General features: G+C 36.0%; 1 protein-coding gene across 6 annotated transcripts in view; it reads right to left on the reverse strand.

Annotated features, from left to right (window-relative positions):
- The window catches only part of LOC145674301 (uncharacterized), a 209987-nt gene that overhangs the window by 175797 nt on the left and 14504 nt on the right, over nt 1-19686 (reverse strand). For 5 of the 6 annotated variants that reach the window (XM_081744160.1, XM_081744162.1, XM_081744165.1 and 2 more), the window contains exon 3: nt 3797-4008. The gene's annotated coding sequence lies outside the window, so the exon portion shown is untranslated. The remainder of the gene's footprint in view (nt 1-3796; nt 4009-19686) is intronic. The other variant, XM_081744163.1, reaches the window with a different exon arrangement.

Genomic DNA, 19686 nt, shown 5'->3' on the forward strand with positions numbered 1-19686 from the left:
CTTACTTGCTGTAACCAGTCTGCAGCATATATACAAAGAATTTTGCTAGTAGGAAAATTACTTAAAGCAACAAGTTTTAATTTTACTTTCTAGTTGTCTGATTTGTATATCTTTCGATCAACTCAAGGGGGGGGGGTACGATGGCTCAGTGATAGAGTTCTTACCTCTGGTGCGTGGAGTCCTTGGTTCGATTCCCGGCCAAGTAAATTTGTGTTGGACAATATCGTACTTCCGCTTCCTCCCACTTTTCATTACACCAATTCTTGCATCAAAATTCACTTGCTTGCTTTAATCATTGTCTCCCTTAGCCTAACGGGCATATCATTGGCCGTTAAGCTCAGAACGTTTCGTTTCATTTTTTCGAAGAACTCAAAAAGAGAGATAATCTTATTTACACACAAACACACACACACACATACACCGTACAAGTGAATAAATTTGAGCAGCGAGAAAATTATTAAAGTGTTGATATTTGAAACTTCTGTTCAATTTATTTTTATAAAAATACAAAAAAACTGCCACACCGTGCAAATTATGAATGCGAATGGTTAGTGATTTTCTTTCTCTCTTAGGACTTAATTCATATTCAAATATTTCTTTCAAATATTTCAGCTCTCCATTCACAGTGAAGTGTATCATTTTTTCTTTCTTGTTTACATAACTAGAAGAGTTACAATACATATGCGACAATAACAAAATGAAAAACATTTGTTTCAATTGGTGATGTTGAAGTTACTTCAGCAAAATGCGTTACATTTTTCACACAATATTTCGTTATTATTACAGATAATTTGTCGCACTAGAGAACAGGTATTTATTTTTATATACGTTTCTGTTCATAAAGTTTATACAAAATTCTATGTTAAAATATTAAATAATAGTAATTATATTTTTTAGTGCATGAGTATTAGCGAAATTTACCTACTGCTCTTTTGTTTTAAGAAGTAATTTGCTTCAAATTAACAAAACTTTACCAGATCAAAGAACATACTAAGAAGGCAGTTGCACTCAAGAGCCCTATTTGTTGTAACAGAAATGCTTCATGATGGTAGACTTGTATGCAACTGTAAAAGTTCTCCAATTAATGCACATCGACAATTAAACGGCTACAAAGCACATAAAGGAAATCAATGCAATTTTCAAAAGTAACTGCAAGAGTTGTATTTTCGAGTGCTTTTAAAAAAAGAAAAAGAAATATATTCTCAATATTAAAATTTCTCAACTTACATTTTCCAGCGTTCGAAAAAAAAATCCGTTACTAGCAAAATTAATCTAATACAAAGATTTTTGTTCTTTTCCCAATTTTTCGGGAATTTTTTTTTTCTAACGTTCAAAATTTCCTGAGATTTTACAACACTAGGCACAATAGTATTTTTATTCATATTTCTACTAAAAGTGTTTTATTGATGTAAAACTATTTCGAATGCTACATTTCTGTACAAGAATGGCAGCCGATTATTATTATTATTATTCAGTGCCAACAAGAAACTTGCTGCAAACAGCGTCAAGCCCTGATTCTTTAGTACTCTGGAAGACTTCTTCAAGTTCTGCTTAGTTTAGATTTCAGAAAGAGATGTATTCTTTTCCAGAGTTTTCAGCAGGTACACCATCTATGATGTCAGACTATGCAGCTCGTCTAGAAGAAGAAAGAACCTTTCCTGACTTATATGGGGTGAATGTTGAATTACCTTAGAATCTAACGAGGACAGATCTTTAACTGCTTTGTACTCTAAAGAAGTATTCTGTTGAAGTTTGGTAACCACAGAGCTTAGGATCCAGTGGTTGCAATGTAAAAATTCCAGTTTTTGTTGTTCCCTGGTCTGTTTCTATTTGAGCGAGAAAACATCAGGTAGCAAATTTAATGTTGCCATTTTTGCTCATAAGATTTTCTGCTTCTACCATATCAACACTTAATAGCCCTGAATCTGTACATTTGAGAAGCTTTGGTTTCACACAATGAACCATGAGATATTGTAAAAGGTTTCCTATAGCATCAAAGACGAATGAGTCCATTAGCCTTGAAATCTGAAACCTATGAAGAAATTCTAGCTGGTGTTGAATGGCTACCATCTTGCAGAAAGTTAGTTTGCACTTTGTAAATAGATCGTTTGCTGTCTTCTTCAGGGCTTCAATAGGTCTGCTGTTTGGCAGCTTTTCTTGTTGTGGACATTTAAGTACATAGTCCTAAATTTTCAACGCTCTCTAAAAGCAGTTGAAATTTTCCAATCACCGGGCGCTACACAACTTCACTGGAAATTTTTGTGCATCCTGTGATATCAGTAAACTTTCCTCTACGAGCTGGAGAGTCACTGAAAAAGGAGTGCAAGTGATGTAGTAGGTTATACATGTTCCAGTCCATCGATTCATCGCGGCATCGGTGATTCATAATGGCTTTATGTTAAAAGATTTTTTTTATCATTTTTAAGTCGTCTTCATTATCGAAACAAAAACGTCCAAAGAAACATCAAATTTTCCCCTGAATTTCCACAACTCTCATTCGGTTTTCCTAACATTCCCTGATCATCTTTAATTTCCCTCATTTTTCAGTTTGTAAGAACCCTGTGCTTCAATACAGGATGCCATTACCAGTTACCTGGACCCACAACATAAGTGAATAAAGTTACTGTATTTTACACTAAGGTGTCGATGGCCAGCCCCCATTTCAAACATGCCCCCACTTACTTTATCTTGTGGATCCAGGTAAATGGCAACATTGCATTTTCATTTAACATTGGGCGCATAAAGAATGTACACCCCAAACAGCTCGTCCGATTTAAAAAAAATTCTTCACTTTAGATTGAAAACATCATATTTGGAGAAGGTTTTTCGTCTTACATTTTGTTGTAACTCTGGTAATAACAGAGTTACCCTATGTCAGGAAACTTTTGAGACACCCGTATAGTTACGGCCAAACTTCTAATAAAAAACAGCAACCATGTTCAGTATCATCTCTATACATTTGAAAATAATTACACTGAAACAATACAGTTTAGATTGCAATTATATGTTAGAATGTATTACTGTAGAACTATTAATACACAAATATTAATACTCTATTCTGAATATGATACGATTCTTGTCCTATTTTGAAATACTTGAATTGAAACAATAGAGTTTTCGAGCTGCAGTTAAATCGCCACAATAGTTTTAAATCGACAAATTGCACGCTAGCGGCATCTATTGGTATCAGACAGGCAACCAGCAAACCTAGCGACATCTATTAGTATGACTGTTTACAATTAGGAATCACCGTGACACACTGACATGTTTGTCTTTTATAGCACAAATTTAAACTTTTTGCCTGAATGGACAAAACTAAGTCATTTTAACTAAATCGACCCTCCTGAACACGTAAATCGTAATAATAAGTTTCTCTAACACGTAACTTTTTGTGTGTGTGACAGAAATGAGTTGGGCTCAGGTGAGAACTACAAATTACTTTAGCTAGATAAAAAGTACACTCAATTGACACAGAATGCACTATATTAATGTTTAGTTCGCAAAATCAGTATCTGAATTGAATACGACTTAACAAACTGTTCTATTTCTGACAGCTACTTAAACTTACTTTAATATACTTTCAAGGAATCAAATGTTTTAAATTGCAAGTTTGATAAAAGACATTTCAATGTTTATTTCGTACATTAAGCCAAGTTTTTGAAAAAAATGTACCTTTTATAATTACCAAAACTATCAGAATTAGTGTTTCTATAATGATTTTACTGCTAGTACATCAAACATGCAGCTAAAATACAAAGTATAAATATTATAAAACATGACTAAAAAAAATACTTACAGTTCTTTCTATTATAATGCATGTTCCTTTTTCTAACTAAACACCAACAGTAGCTTCCTACCATTTGAAGGTACTTCTGTTCCATTTTCTTAATGACATGATTGAGATTTTTCTTCAGCTCGTCCCTCACAGTTCCTAAGTTCTCGGCGAGAAGTCTAGGTGAGAAGGTACGAAGTGAATTTTCACCAGAGCTATCCATGGCTATAACAAGGCTGTTAATTAATTAAATATAATTAAATATTAATATATATATTAATATAATATTAATATAATTAAATTTTATATTTAACCCAATTTTATATTTAACCTTCTTTTATCCAACTTAAATGTCTCAACTTACTTACCAAATGGGGTGCAAACGCACCCCACACATAAATCACTGTTTTTAATAAACATATTTAATTATTATAATACATAAATGTTGGAATGGGACATATATTGCATAGTTAATATTTCGACATATAAAATAACGTAATATATTCGTATGTATTCTCACAAATACAGTATAGTTTGAATTTTGTGTAAACTTCAAAGTCTTGAAATAACAAATGCGTTATCCAGTTTTCAGACAAATCCATTCTATTAGCCATTACTATATCCTAGCCGAAGAAATAATAAAACCACGAAATATTACTTTACATATTTTCAGAGTAATACTAAAAAGTTATTATCACTAACATTGGAGAGAAGTAACGTTCGTGTAATACCCAAGACTCATTTACCTTTAAATAGAGCACAAGACAGAAAAGAAAGGTAAAGCGTTATACTATCACTTATCACTACACTTCCATATTTGTGCATGATAATTGTACAATAGGAACAATTAACTATGGAAAGCATGCTAAAATGACCTACCACCTAGTGATCATTGAGGAAAACAACGCATCTTTAGAAAGTAACATGATTTACCAAGTGGGGTGTACTTACACCTACTCTAGTAATTTATAAATATTTAGAAGACAATTCGTTTAGTATAATTGCCTTCCCATAAAAACATTTCATATAAATAAATAATTAAAGTCTCTGAGTCCCATCCTTTTAAAAATACTTTTACAACAGTAACAACAAGATAATTAGCACTGGGGTATGTTTGCAGCCACTTGGTAAAAAGAAGGTTAAAGAAAGGAGCAAGCAGTAATTTATGTGGATTTACTAAAAGAACATATTTAACCCTACAATGCATAGTGAGACAGATACGGGTCATAGTGGTAAATAATCTGTGCTTTAGTACATAACGATATGTACATACTAATGCATGTTGAACCAGAATGCACGTTCGAAGATAGTTGTAATGTCACAGTTTCCGCATGGATAGCACTATTAACCTTACCGGTACTTCCGTTATTCATTTTTGTTTTCTCTTACAAAACTATTTTTTCAGAGAGAAAAAAAAAAAAAAAACATGCATTGTAGGGTTAAGTTGTGATGTCCTGGTATAAAAGTTTTCCTCAGAGTCCAATCTCTCACAGTATAGTGTTACTCAACTGCTGTGCTGTACCAGAAAAAAAAAAAAAAAAAAAAAAACTATATTATAAATTATCCCTGTGATCCCAATAATATAACATGGACCTTACAATTTCCCCAAATTTGCCAGAAGCACCTGTAATAATAACTCATATCTACAAACACAGACACACTATCACATATTTATTATTCCAATTGTAAAATAATAGTGCTCTGACGCTAGTTTACAAGGGTTGATAAAGATCTCCGTTCTTCAGTGGAGTGTTAGAGTTCCCATATCCAAATCATCTATATTTATACAAGTACAGAGAAAGTTTTTTTTCATTACACAACAACTCGAAAATAGTTCATGTATGTTCTTAACAAAATTAAATTCTAATGCTGGAATTCAGTAAATTTCAATCCTGTAGTCTTTGCCCAAGTAGCTCCACTTGATGCTTAGTCCGATTCAGGTCTCTTACAAAGTTGTCCTGCACAGAAAAATTGATCGGGAAAAATTAATTCCTTTTCACGTTCTGGACAATAGTTTCGGGTGAATTGACTATATTCTGACTGATTAATTTACCTGTTCTGTTATAGAGAATTCTTCTAGCTTTGAAAGAAGACTAGGGACTGGAGTGGTATTAGTTTTATACCGGACGGAACACTAGAGTATTTAGTATTACATTTTGTTTTTTTCCTATAATCCATAATATCAGTTAGGTGGAAATGTCAGTCTTCATTGCACAGGACACAAATCTTAACACCAGGCACTTGAAACCACTTCTCAGAAGAAAAACCGAAACCTCAAATACGATGTTTTCACAATGAAACCACCTCCTAGCAGATTCCCATTGATCAGGTTCATAGAACAATAAAGCGGTAACTTTCACTAATGTTGCTTATCCCTTCTCGTGTTTTATGTAGTTTAAATAACTACACATCAGCTGAATACGTTTTTCCTTAATTGCTTATATTATTATAATCATATATTACAAAGTAGAGAATACAAAAAGAAAGAAAAAAATTACTATGTAATTTTCGTCGAAATAGCTTTTTGAGGTAGAGGCTTACACCGTGTAAATGAAGATATAGACGAAAGAAGGGATAAGAAATGTATTCGATGAGTTTCTCTATGGCGTTTATGCACTTAAAATCTTATCACTTTACCTGTTATATATATATATATATATATATATATATATATATATATATATATATATATATATTCTTTTGAATAACTAGCCCTTCCCGCTGGTTTATTGACTAGCGCGTGTGCCTTTGGTACTTTCATTTTCATTTTCTTTTCTTTTTTTTCCATCATTTGAACAGCTCATGCAATGTTTAGGAAATAACTCAGAATAATTGGTGATGGAACAAAGTATTTCTAGAAGCAATTTAAAACTTACGGGTACTTTTCTATTATAGCGACGGTGGCCAAAAATAATGAAAACAGCGATTTCTGTTGGGGCATCTCACGAATGTCCCAAACTTTTAACTAAACTCGTAATTAGCAGTTACTTGACAGCATTTTTAAACCAATTAAGACGAATAAACCAAGGTATAATTTATTACACTACGATGATTCTGGTGACGGAAACAGACACAATTTTATGTGAAAATATCTGCTTTTCATAAAAAGTATCCCAGTATGAAATGTATTTTATAATTTACTTTGAAATCAAGGGTGGTGGAACATTTTTACGTTCACATTCATCAATACCACATAAAATTAGTATCCTCCTTTGCTCGAAGGTGAGGAAATAATTGTTCAAGGACAGATTTACTAGAATGGAGAGTTGTAAGAACCATGAGTGCTAGTGGATGTGTCATAATCAGAGCCCTGTCGGTTGATCTATTTTATTTGAAGCAAACAAAAGAAGAAAATCAAAAACATCACAGCTATAGTGCTCTTTCGTAATAAGTTGGCTAAGTATTTACTATATAACGTAAACATTTATATGTTTTGAAAATTCCTCGGCAAGTTACAAAAAAAAATGTGTAATCATCGAAGTTTAAAGGTACTGTCTGTCATAGAATTAAATGTACACCTGTTTGTGATTCTAGCATCCTTACAGTGACTGGTGTGGAGAATATGAAAATTAAATCAGTCAGATATGCACGTTTGGTGGGGAAAGGCAATGAAAGTCTGAAGCACACGTTTAAGAGAGGCAAAAGTTATAAATACGAATTATGTATAGTAGGAGAGATACGTAAAAATCTTCGAAACAAAGAAAAACATCGCAGAATATTAGAAGTAGTATAGATTGAAATTGCATGAAAGACGCCAACGGAAACACTTTCAGGGCGAAGTAACCATAGTTCGTCAACTTACTATTAAGAAAACCAACTACCAATCCTAAGAGTAGCACTTTGATTCCATAGAAAGAGCATTTCTTTTATTTATTTATAATTTTTGTGATATGTGATAGGCGATGCCAAATGTTTTAATATTTTATTTAAACTAAGACAGACAAGCAACTGTTGTTGACGATAGAACTGTGACGATAATAATTAAGTTTGTATGATCACAAATACTGCAATGCTTAGTTTAGTCTCTTGACGTGTGGAAATCTCAATATATTTCGAATCGATTACTCCAAATTTTGAGACGATTGAATTTTTTTTTCGCACTGAGGCTATATAAAGGTGGGAATTACTCTTTAGCATGGGTTCCGAACCATTTGGCCCCACCAGGTATCGAAACCAGTACAAGGCGCACAAAATTACATAGAAACGAATTAAAATGCAGAAGTTTTCAACAATTTAAGGAATCACTTTGTATAAAATACTTGACAAATCGAAAAGTGTTACGCAACTTGAAATTCCCAAAGAGTTGTGATAACTTCTCAACTTTATTTCAAACATTTGATAAAAATGGAATGAGAAAAAATAAATGTAATTTTGTTATACTTAAACGCCAAGTAGTAAAGTTTGAACGTAACAAATTAGAATTAAGAGGCACGACAATTTACGAATATTTTATGTGTCAAGCAGTTACATTTACGGTGACGTATAAATTTTATAAATCACATGTCGTTAGGTTGAAATGTTCGTGAAAATCCGAATGAAGTCGATCAAGACCGAACAAGAACCATTTGTGTTTTAGTCAAGTTATTAAATAATGTTTTGTGTATAAAGAGTGTTTTCTTTTCTGGTTTAAAATGTCGTTATCAAGCGTCAGTGGACTCCGACATACATTCTACAAGTATTACAAGAATAAGATGCAATGAAGAGAATTGTGAGCTTGCGATTACAGTACCAGCAAAGATATGAGTATTGTAACCATCCTTCAACGAGATCTGTTAGAATAAAAAGAGGTATGTGAAAATAACATATGATAGTAGTTAGTGAATAATGTAGGAATGCTCTTTGGAATCTCTCCCAGAAGGTGAATCACTATGTTCAGTACATTATTTTTGGATGCGCATTTTTCACACTGTTTTGATGGATGACATTTTTGTATTATTACTTAAAAAAAAAAAAAAAAAAAAAAAAAAAAAAAAAAAAAAAACCTGCAAAATAAGTTTTTATTCCTTGAGCACAGCATGCAACAATGTTTTAGTTGTCTTCTAAGGGTAAGGTTCTAGATTACTGCCCCCCCTCCCCTCCCTTCCTATTGAGCTGTAATAAAGACAGAAAACAACCCGTCCAGGTTTACTTTTGGCGCACCACATTGTCGTAGATTTAAAGGTAAAACTCAATACTTTGCATGAAAAGATATATTTATAAAGAACAAATTTCTGCAGGTGATAGATTAAATGCGAAATAATACGCCTGTATTTTAGGTTTACCAGTATAGGGTTACAAGTATAAAATCATTACAAGTGCTTTACGACAGATAAAGTGAGTGAGTGCATATGAAAGACGACTGTATTAGATACCATTTTCTAGCCGAGTATTTCTGCACAGTGTACAGAAGCAGTGTTTTAAGTTTGCAAGTGGAGCGCTACTAGTATGAAACAATGACAAGCGCTATTGCAACTTGTATTATTGCCAACACCCAAGAACGCTTGGGGCCCCAGCTGCGTTCTGTCCTGCCTCGGTTAGATGGCATTCGTGCTATTTAATGCACACCTAGCACATGTCGGTTTGTGTTTTGTGCATTGTAGTTTCTATGCCATGCATCCGGACTCCGCATATATACGCAAATCGTAAAATAATTGTAATTTTTTGACAATTACTTCTGATGGTCAGTTCACTTGACATACATAAAATTAAAGGGCCCTTAAAAAGTAGCTTTTGAAAAATTACAATTATTTTACAATTTGCGTCTAAATACAGCTTTCGAATGGGTAGCATAAATCTACGGTGCAAAAAACATAAACCGATGTGTGGTAGGTGGCCACTAAAAAGTACGAAAACTATCAAACCAAGTCAGGGTAGGGCAAAGCTGGTGGGCGCTCGCGGTAGTGCAGGGGTGCGTCCGAAAGCAGGCGCGTCAGCGATGGTGGGTATGCGCGCAAGCGAGGGTAGTGGAAAGGAGTATGTTTTGGCAATGATACTTGTTTCAATAGCACTTGTCATAGTTTCATACTAATAACGCTTCACTTCCAAACATAAAATACAGGTTCAGAAATGTGCCACAGGTGGAAAATAGCATCTAATGGAGCCATATGCACTCTATTTTTTCCGCCATAAAGCACTTTTAATGATTTTACACTAGTAGCTCCACACTTGTTAACCTAAAATACAACTGTATGGGCAGGGATGTAATGGAGGGTATACGGCGTATACTCACCTCTAATTTTTGAAAACTATCGTATAGCCACCTAAAATTTAGGAAGAACGAGGGTATAAGCTACATTCGATTCACAGTATACTTACTTAATTAGAACAAACAACAACTGCTGTTCATGTACTGTATTTCAAAACAAAAACATTCACTAAAACGCTGATCTTCAGGCTGTTGCCGCGAATGATGTCTAAATTATTTTAAAATTTTTGCGTTTTCGGGGTGTGGGAATCGAGTTTTTCGAGAATCCCTTCTATAATGAAAAACAGCATTCTGAACCTGCAGTGGATTTTCCTCAAGATGTCAGATGCGCTGTCTTTACCTTCTGAAAGCTGATCTCTGGTATTATAATAAAATTAAGCCTAGCTGTTTCCAAATGTTTCTCTTAAGAAATTGTTTATAAAGATCAGTGGTAGATAGAGTTGAGTGGTGAGAAGGAAGGAGGGTGAGGAGTAGGGCGTATATCCATGTGGTGACATTGAATTTGTACTCTTTTGGCATAGCCAAGACCATAGTTTTCACGCCCTCTTTGATCCAAATTCAAAGTCTATGAATTGTCGTATTGTCGACGCAGTAGAATACCATTTACTATTATGCTTGTGTCCTACTTTTTGCTTGTCAAAATGTGATCACCCTTTGGATACAATTTGAACTTACCAGTACGGAATTGAACCAGTTCCTTTCCAATCGCGGAAGGAAGTTCCGAAGAAAAATTCTTTCCTTTGGTTCAATGTTTAAAAGGAAATTAAATGAATATGTTTGCGTTAAGAAATCATTGGCCTCTACATAAATAACAAAACACGTGACCTTTCGTCGGCCTAATTTGAAGCATTCACCGTCGTTCCCAATACCATCAAATACAATAGCGAACGTCGGATTGGTACTGCTCATTTGCAGCCGGAATTGAGTCAACTTGGAGCCTATACGTTAGGTACTATTCCGATATTTGCGTGGTGCGAATGAAGAAAAACCTCTCTTAGGATAGCTGATCTGCAAAGGGTTTTTCATATCTTCTCCACCTATTTATTATTATTATTATTATTACTGGAATTTACACCTATGTGAATAGCCCTGGTTTAAATTTAGCTGGAAACAGCTGTGCTAGTAATTATATTTTAAAAAAAGAAATTGATAGCGGCCATCCTCACTGGTCATTCCAAGCTTTCTTTTGACGAATTAAGTGAATGCTGGAATAGTACATCAGCTTATAAGTCCAGGCAACGTCCTTTACAAATCCTTTTGTCTGATAGTGTGCTTAAGGTTTAAATTTAATAAGCAGTGATGAAACACCTTTCAATAACTGAGAAAATGTCTGATCACGGAAATTATAATCTATCTAGAAGATCTAGACTTGTGGGGTTTCTTACTTCCTTCCTCGGTTTTAATTTTTTTTAAAAAGTCTTAAAAAATTCAATTTTGAATTTAAAAAGTATGAAAAAGCTCCCATTTTTTAGTTTGCAACATTTTTTTAAGAATGGGAGCATTATTTGTCGTATTTCCCCAGGGTCCGTATATGTTTCATTTTATTTTGTTTCATTTATTTACCAATCACCAATACATCTAAGAGGCCATTTTATACTGGATACCTAACAACAATAATAACAATGAAAAGGATTTGGGAAGATATCGGCGAAGGCCTGTTTAGTACGTACTATTCCGGCATTTTCCTTATAGGACTGAGGAAAACCCCAGTCAGGATGCTCTGCAGTGGGATTCGAACCCACGTCCCCCCGAATACGCGGCGAATGCTCTAGGAATTGAGCTACTTCTCTCGGTAAGATTGTTGTTCGTGATTTTTTCTTTATGAATCGCTTCTGACGGGAAACTTAAGCCTCTACTCGAAAGAAATTATTGGACTAAAGTTTTAGATGTGTACAACGATACTACCGACTCTTATCTTCGAAGCTGGCATCAGGACTTAATTCAGCCATAAATTGGCCTCGAATTCGAAGTACAACCGGTTCTACAGCCTGGCCTACTTAATGCAGAGAGTTAAATAAGATCTTAATCTATGATACTGCAGGTAATCTTTTTCTTAGTCTCTGGTTGATAAGTTAATTTGTTTGGTAGATATTCTCCAATATGAAGCTCTCCATCCAGAATTTTCTTTTTGTTACTTCGTGTACATATCTTGCTCTTTTGAACCTTAGTAGCACAAAGCAATAGTATTAGAGGAAGCGTTGTGGTGAATTTTGGAAGAAACCGCATCTATGTTGTTAGGCAGTGGCGACGATTGGACGTTAAAAGTGGGGAGCAAGACATGATCTGAATATTTGTGTATCAGTCTTAGTTTCCCTGATTGTTTCTAAAACTTTGTTTGCCGAGAGGTTGCATAACTAATAGGATACTATTTTTTCAGTTAAAATACCGTATACCGTATTTCATATTTTATTAAGTAAATTGACAAGAGCAACAAAAGTAGGTACTAACTCTTTGTACAATTAAACAACGAAGCATAAGAAGAAATTTGATTCCTTGCTCACGAGCATCTTAAAATTGTGTCTGGAAAATTGTGTGATCACATTACTTAATAACAAATTTGAAAAACAAATAAATAGAAAGAATAATATTGATCATAGTAATTGAATAATGAGGGGCCACGGTGGCTCAGTGGTAGATCGTTCACCCCTGGTGCTAGGGGTCTCGGGTTCAAACCCTGCTCCCGCCAAGTGAACTTTGTGGTGGACAAACACCGTGTGCGTGGGTTTTCTCGGGGTTCTCCCGTTTCCTCCCACTTTCTTCATTCCACCATTTCATTCATTTCTCATAAACACCGTCTCCTTTAGCCTAACCGGCATAATCGTGTGACGTTAAACTCAAGGATTTCATTTTTTTTTCTTTCTTTGAATAATGAGGTTTGTTTTGTAGAAGTTACATTGAAACTGGGAACTAATGAACGACTTAACTTTTTATTCCGCATGCTATTAAATGTATGTTATTACTCTCAGAAAATGAAAGAGAGTAAATACTACAAGCATATCCTACATTTAAAAAAATATTTACGAGGGCGGGGTGAAAAGTTCTCGGCCTGACCCAGAGATGGAACTCCAATCAGCAAAATTTTATTGTTCTTGTCTGGGGACTTTTTTCAGTTGTTCGTACAAGAAGTGTCAACTTGTTCTCTCAAGTAGTTTGTGTGGAGGCATTGTTGCAGTTAGACGTCTTGCGTGTTAGTTGTGAAAATGGATAAACTTGAATATCGTGCAGTAATTAAACTTTTCGTTTTGGATGGATTAACCCCTACGAAAATTCATCCGAAGTTGAAAAAAGTTTACGGGGACTCTGCTCCTTCCATGTTAACCGTTAAAAAGGGGGCGGCTGAATTTAAACGTGGTCGCACATCCTCTAAGATGACCCACGTGAAGGAAGGCCGAAAACAGCAACCACACCGGAAACAATCGAAAAAGTGCATGATATCGTGTTGGACGACAGGCGAGTGAAGGTGAGTGAGATAGCTGAGAAGTGGGATATCGGAGGAACGGGTGCGAAACATCTTGCACAAAGAACTAGGAATACGAAAGCTCTGCGCAAGATGGGTGCCGCATTTGCTGACTGCCGACCAAAAGCAAATGTGAAAACGATTTTCGCAGCAATCTTTGGACCGATTCAAAAGGAATCCGACCGATTTTGTGAAGTGATTTGTGACAATGGATGGGACATGTGTTCACCACTACACACCAGAAATGAAACAGCAGTCCAAGCAGTGGACGGAAGACGTGGTGCAGCGGCGAAGAAAGCGAAGACGATCGTATCGGCCGGAAAGGTTATGGCCAGTGTGTTTTGGGATGCGAAAGAGATCCTGTTAATTGATTACCTTGTAAAAGGAAGAACAATTACAGGCAAATATTACTACAACCTTCCTGGCCAGCTGGATGCCAAAATTCGCGAGAAGAGACCTGGCTTGAAGAAGAAGAGGAAAATCATCTTTCACCAGGACAACGCATCTGTGCACAAATGTCCGTTGGCGATGGGAAAACTGTGGGATTTAGTGTACGATTTAATCGGCCATCCCCCATATTCTCCTGATTTGGCACTATCAGACATCTATCTGTTCCCAAACTTGAAGAAATTTCTTGCTGGGAAGCTCTACACATGGAATGAAGAAGTCGAGAGGGTCATGGATGACTATTTTCACAACCTTCCAGCCTCTCACTTCCGGGAAGCAATACTGATGTCGGAGCAACACTGGACCAAGTGTATTGAAGTTAAGAGAGATTATGTCGAAAAATAAAATCATTTGTGAACTGAAATTCGCAGTATTTTATTGTCAGGCCGAGAACTTTTCTCCACGCCCTCGTACTTTTGCAGCTTCCCGAAACATGTTCGTTGCCATTAGGTGAAGTTTTCACTTCTTTGCACCACATCAAAACACAATGCGTAGGATCACTCCATACACTAGTTATACAAAATATTCTAAAATCCTATAGCATTATGTTGAATTCACTAAATTTAATTGTATATACACCGTCGCTGTCCATGCCCTGAAGACACCACTTGATTCGTATATTACACTGCAAAACAATGGAAAAGGTAGAAGTTGTTTCATGTTACTCTCTTTTCAATCAGTACTCCTTACTATTAGAAGGAAAAGACAGTTTAGGAACTGTCAATTTTTGTGCAGTTAAAGAATAACGTGTGAAAAGTTTTTTTTTTTTTTTTTTTTTTTTTTTTTTTTTTTTTTTTTTTTTTTAAAGTGAAATATAACATTGAAAGTGTACTTTATTTTCCAGGAACTTCTCTTCGAAATTTATTTCATGGCGGTTACAGTTTATATTTTCCTAACTTTTTAAAACACACACAAATTATGGAATTAAAATGAACACAGTGATATAGTTTTCTATCTCTACTTTCTCTCTTCATAATTGTATTTATGAACATGGTCTCTAGTTTTTCTTCACAATTGTATTTTAGAGCACATTTACTTTACACGAAATAATAAGAGCCTCACATTTCTACACGTTTCCACTGAAAAATAAATAAAAATAAAATAAAAGAGTTTTCGTTTTTAAGGATTTCTTCGTTCCGTAATTAGCCTTATTCACAAGATCCTCCTCCTCATTTTTTGGCTTCAGTTTGTGACATTTGTAGCCATAAAATGACCTTTAACATCAATAAATGTTAATGGACAATACTTATAGAGAGGAGTAGTATCTATGTTTCAGGGGCGGATCCAGGACCGACTTCTGGGGCGGGGGTTGTCATACTGCTACTTTTAAGGGCTCCAAACTTCGGGATGGGTTTTATTTATATATACAAAATAAGAGTTTTCTCTTCTGGAAGGGGGCACGATCGCCCCCTCCCTGGATCCGCCCCTGCTATGTTTTCTGGGAGTTGAAATTTAACCCTTGAAGGCATTTTCCCATGACTTCAACTGTTTTGTAGTCTTAGTTTACGCCAATAACATCCGTCAATTTCTTTTCCACAGAGCGCCAAAATTTACCAGAAACTGACTGAAGCTCGTGATGAACTTCACTAACTAGAGCTAAGCATTCTCTGAGTAGCATTCCTCGCGACTTTTGTTTCTGAATTGATGTGAACACTATATTACAATGTCTTTATCGTTATCAGACTTTTCTTAACGCTTCAGCAATTGTATGCGTCTCTGCTCTGCTGATCGGTTGCTAATATTAGCCCTCCGTAAACTAAACACTCTTCCGTAATCTTATGCAAAAAGCTATTCTGTTGATAGATATGTAAATGTATTGAAAATACAAACTAAAACTGGATATATTTCATGCAACTCTTTCAACGAACTCGATTCCTACTTTTAGACCCTGTACATCCTGGCCAAATTTAATGGTGATCAATCAAGCAGTTTTTGACACTCTTTTTTTAACACACGAACAGGTGGAGTAAATATATTAAGAAGTTTTTGATAAATCAATTTTTTTTTTTAATCGGCATGATGGATGGAAAATAATTATGCAAATTAAATTAAACAACATAATTAATATATTTACACTAAAACTTCTTATGACTTCACAGTATAAAATTTTTACGTCCCTGTGCTTCTTTCGTGATCAATAATGACCAAATCAAGATTAAATTCCGATACGGCTTCTCTTGACAGAAGTTGGAATAACATCGTCGACACTTTCATCATCATTTAATTCAAAATATCCTGAACAAATATGTAAAGGGATAGGAAAACATAAGGAGAGTGTCTGTTGAGTTTATTTAGAATTCAACACCTCTGCGCATTTAAAAAACAACATGATATAATTCTGTAACCTATATAAGTCATTCCTGTATGAGTATGGGTAAACTCAACAAAAGACTACTTACATGCAATCTGAATGCTTGAGAAATAATCATCCGTATCTGTTAGAAGTGTTCTGAATAGTAATACCGAGTTGATTTGTGGCAGTCAATTATTGTGCTCTCCTTAAAGTCGGAACGAAGATATTAAAGGCTAGTAAGAGCTCCCTCGCGGCTAAGCGGTTAGCGTACGCGCCTTTGGCTTGGCAGACTCGGTCCGATTCCCGGCGGGCGCTCATGTGGTTCGGATCCCACGTTAAACTGTAGGTCCGCGTCTCATATAGCCTCGCTGCTGAATGGGACGTTAACCTTAAATTCAAATTAAATCAAGAATTAAAGACTAGTGATGTTTTTATTACAAAATAGTGTCGTTAAAACAAACACACACACACAAAAAAAAAACAAAAAAAAAAAAAACGGAAATTTAAAGTGGGAGTGAGTTAATGGCTACAATCCAGATGTTAATTAACAGTGTGGTTAATTTCTGAATTAAATAGTTCTGGCACCAGAACTAAATCGCAAGTATTACGTAACAATAATGCACTGTTAAACTTCACCTTGTGCATGTCAGACCGAAGTCTCAATACAGTTCAAAATGGCTTACAGTAACCTTTCAATTGATTTATTTATTTGTAAAGAAATTGGGTGAATACCTTAGAATTAAGAATATTGGAGCAGAAATGCAGTGGAGTAACTGTACAATCATTAGTTTTTTTCCCCCCCTTTCTCCTTCTCTATTTCAAGAAATTGCAATCAATAGAATTTGCGTTGAAATATTACATTTAAAATTAAATTATTGATTAATGAGATTACTCACTGTCAAATTTCGAGATATTATTCCTATTCTGTTGTTGGTCATATTGACTTTAGTACAAATCTTGTGAATTCTTCCTTTGTTGTATCAAAAACAAAGTAACAATTATAAACTGATCCATAGTGAAAATAAATTTCAATCCCTTGCAGTTATTTATTTATTTATTTTTTAATAATCTAGAAGCTTTCTCCGTTTTTCTGTTATCGTATATCGCAAACTATCGCATTTTAAAACAACTTGTCATTTAACCCTAATGCATTAGCACTTAATGGTATATATAGTGTATAACAAAAAGGTGCGTCAAAACTTCAGGGGTGGATTCCTTGTGGGTAGAAAAATAAAAAAGACCACATGTCGAGAAATTCATCGTTACACAGTTACCGCCATTGAGATGCCTGATGGTGAAATAGTCACATTCTGGTCGCACCTCAATGTAACTCAATTTAAACCTCAATAATTCAGCCCCAAATTAAGCTAGGAAGATAATTTTGGTATCTATGTCTTCCTGAAGGATGAAGCTTTACGCTGATATGCATTTTATGTATGTGGAGATACTACGGCAGACGGGGAAAGGTAACTACGTGTTTTTTGCATCAGCATTTTGGAGATGGCACACCTCCCCCGTGGGGGTATAGTCATAAAAATTGGTATGTGAAGCAACGAACTGGTCCACTATATGGTAATATCCTGTATGTGTACTTGTTGCTTATATGGGGGAGGGCAAAGTTGGCCAATTTTTGAGTCTCAGTAATTTAAGTAAATTACACTTATTTTCAGGGCGGCTCCTGGGCTCCATATAAGACTACTTCTACGAATATGGCGGAAATTGCATAAATGTTACTTTGTTGGAATTTGTGTTTCATGAGCTTTCCAACGATGTATCAATCATGACCCTGTGATAACTAGAGGGATCACCAGGGCCCCTAACGTGAAAGTCTATAATTTCGTTCAAGTGTTTCGTAGTGTTTCCACAGTATCCTCAGTAGATTCGTACACCAAAGACGTTAAATGCTCTCCCACCCAGGGGTAAGTTATCCAATGTATCCTGATTATGTGTTTCTAGGAAGTCTTGATAGCAGAGCTGGATTAACCCATCTGGAGGTCTGAGGCTAGAAAAAATATGTGGCCCCTGCTGACTTCAACTAATACATTTCTGTGAAAGTACAGTAGGAAAGCTAACTGAATATGTTTTATATTTTTGGTCATATTTTATTTTATGATTATGATTGTATCTTCATGATTCTTTTTAGATAGCCAATTGAGAGTTTGATCAGTGTGGAGGCCCGGGACTATAGCCCCCCCTTCCTCCCTAAGTCCTTCCTTTAATCACCCTGTTCCATAGGAATTTCCCGTCAGCCTCTGCGGGAGTATGCGTGGGCCTAGTAAAGAGTCGCCGACAATATCACATGACACATTGAGAGCAAATTATTGTTGGTGTCTTCTGGGACTGATCGCATGAGGATTATTGTCTGCCCGAACATGTACATTATGGAAATTGAAGATGCCTTCTCGTCTGAATTGAGACTCATATCTGTAAACACTATTGCGGATGGGAAGATAGGATTAACGGCATACTGCTGGAAGTACCACTGGATAAGGCGTACTCGCGGCAGATGATCGGTTCCTGACAAAGACTGCACTCGTTGCAGGTGATCTGGATACCGGCTCGCTCGACAACATACATCTGTATGTGGTTTAAACGTAGTTGCCGACCAAATTCTCTTGTGCTGCACACAAAACTGTCCCTCACAGCATCTAAAATAGCTTCAAATGTTTTCTATCTGGACAGCGCCGTTAGGAGTACGCGGTGCATTTGACTAAAGGTGGTATTGTGGAACAAGGGAGTACGTTATTGTGAAACAAATGTAACGTGCGTATCTGTGGACAGTGGCTTGTAGGACACAGGTGCAACATGTACACACATGCAGAACTGGCCAATATGCATTTCACATAGGGATTGGCGGATGGTAATACACTCGAAGCACGGTGGCTGCACCTGCAGAGATAGCCCGAACGGCTCTGTCCAGATAAAAAAAAAAGAAGCTATCCATCGCCGTCTGCGTGATCATGAGAGTTTTGCGCCGCTTAGTTCTGGAAACAGTGGCAGACCAAGAGCTATAACCCCACAAGTAGAAGAGCAGATTTTAGATGTTGTGTGAGAGAGTTCTGCGTGCAACACAGGAGAATTAGGTCGGCAACTACATGTAAACCCCATACAGATGTATGTCATCGAGCGAGCCGGTATCCAGATCACCTACAACGAGTGTAGTCTTTGTCAGCAGCCAATAATATTGCCATTGGGACATCCAGCAGTGTGGCGTTAATCCCATCTTCCCATCCGCAATAGTGTTTAGAGATGAGGCTCCGTTCACACGGGAAGGCTCTTCAATTACCATAATGTACATGTTTGGGCGGACGATAATCCTCACGAGATCAGTCTCAGACAACATCAACAACAGTTTGCTCTCAATGTGTGGTGAGGAATTATCGGTGAAACTTTACTACGCCCACATATACTCCCGCAGAGGCTGACGGAAAACACATATCGAGACTTCCTGGAAACGCACATTCCGGATGCAATGGATAACTTGCCCCTAGCTCTGCGTCCATTTGTGCATTTCATGCATGACGGTACGCACC

Source organism: Thermobia domestica, chromosome 17 (assembly GCF_964235325.1).
Source record: "Thermobia domestica chromosome 17, izTheDome1.hap1.1, whole genome shotgun sequence".
NCBI lineage: Eukaryota > Metazoa > Arthropoda > Insecta > Zygentoma > Lepismatidae > Thermobia > Thermobia domestica.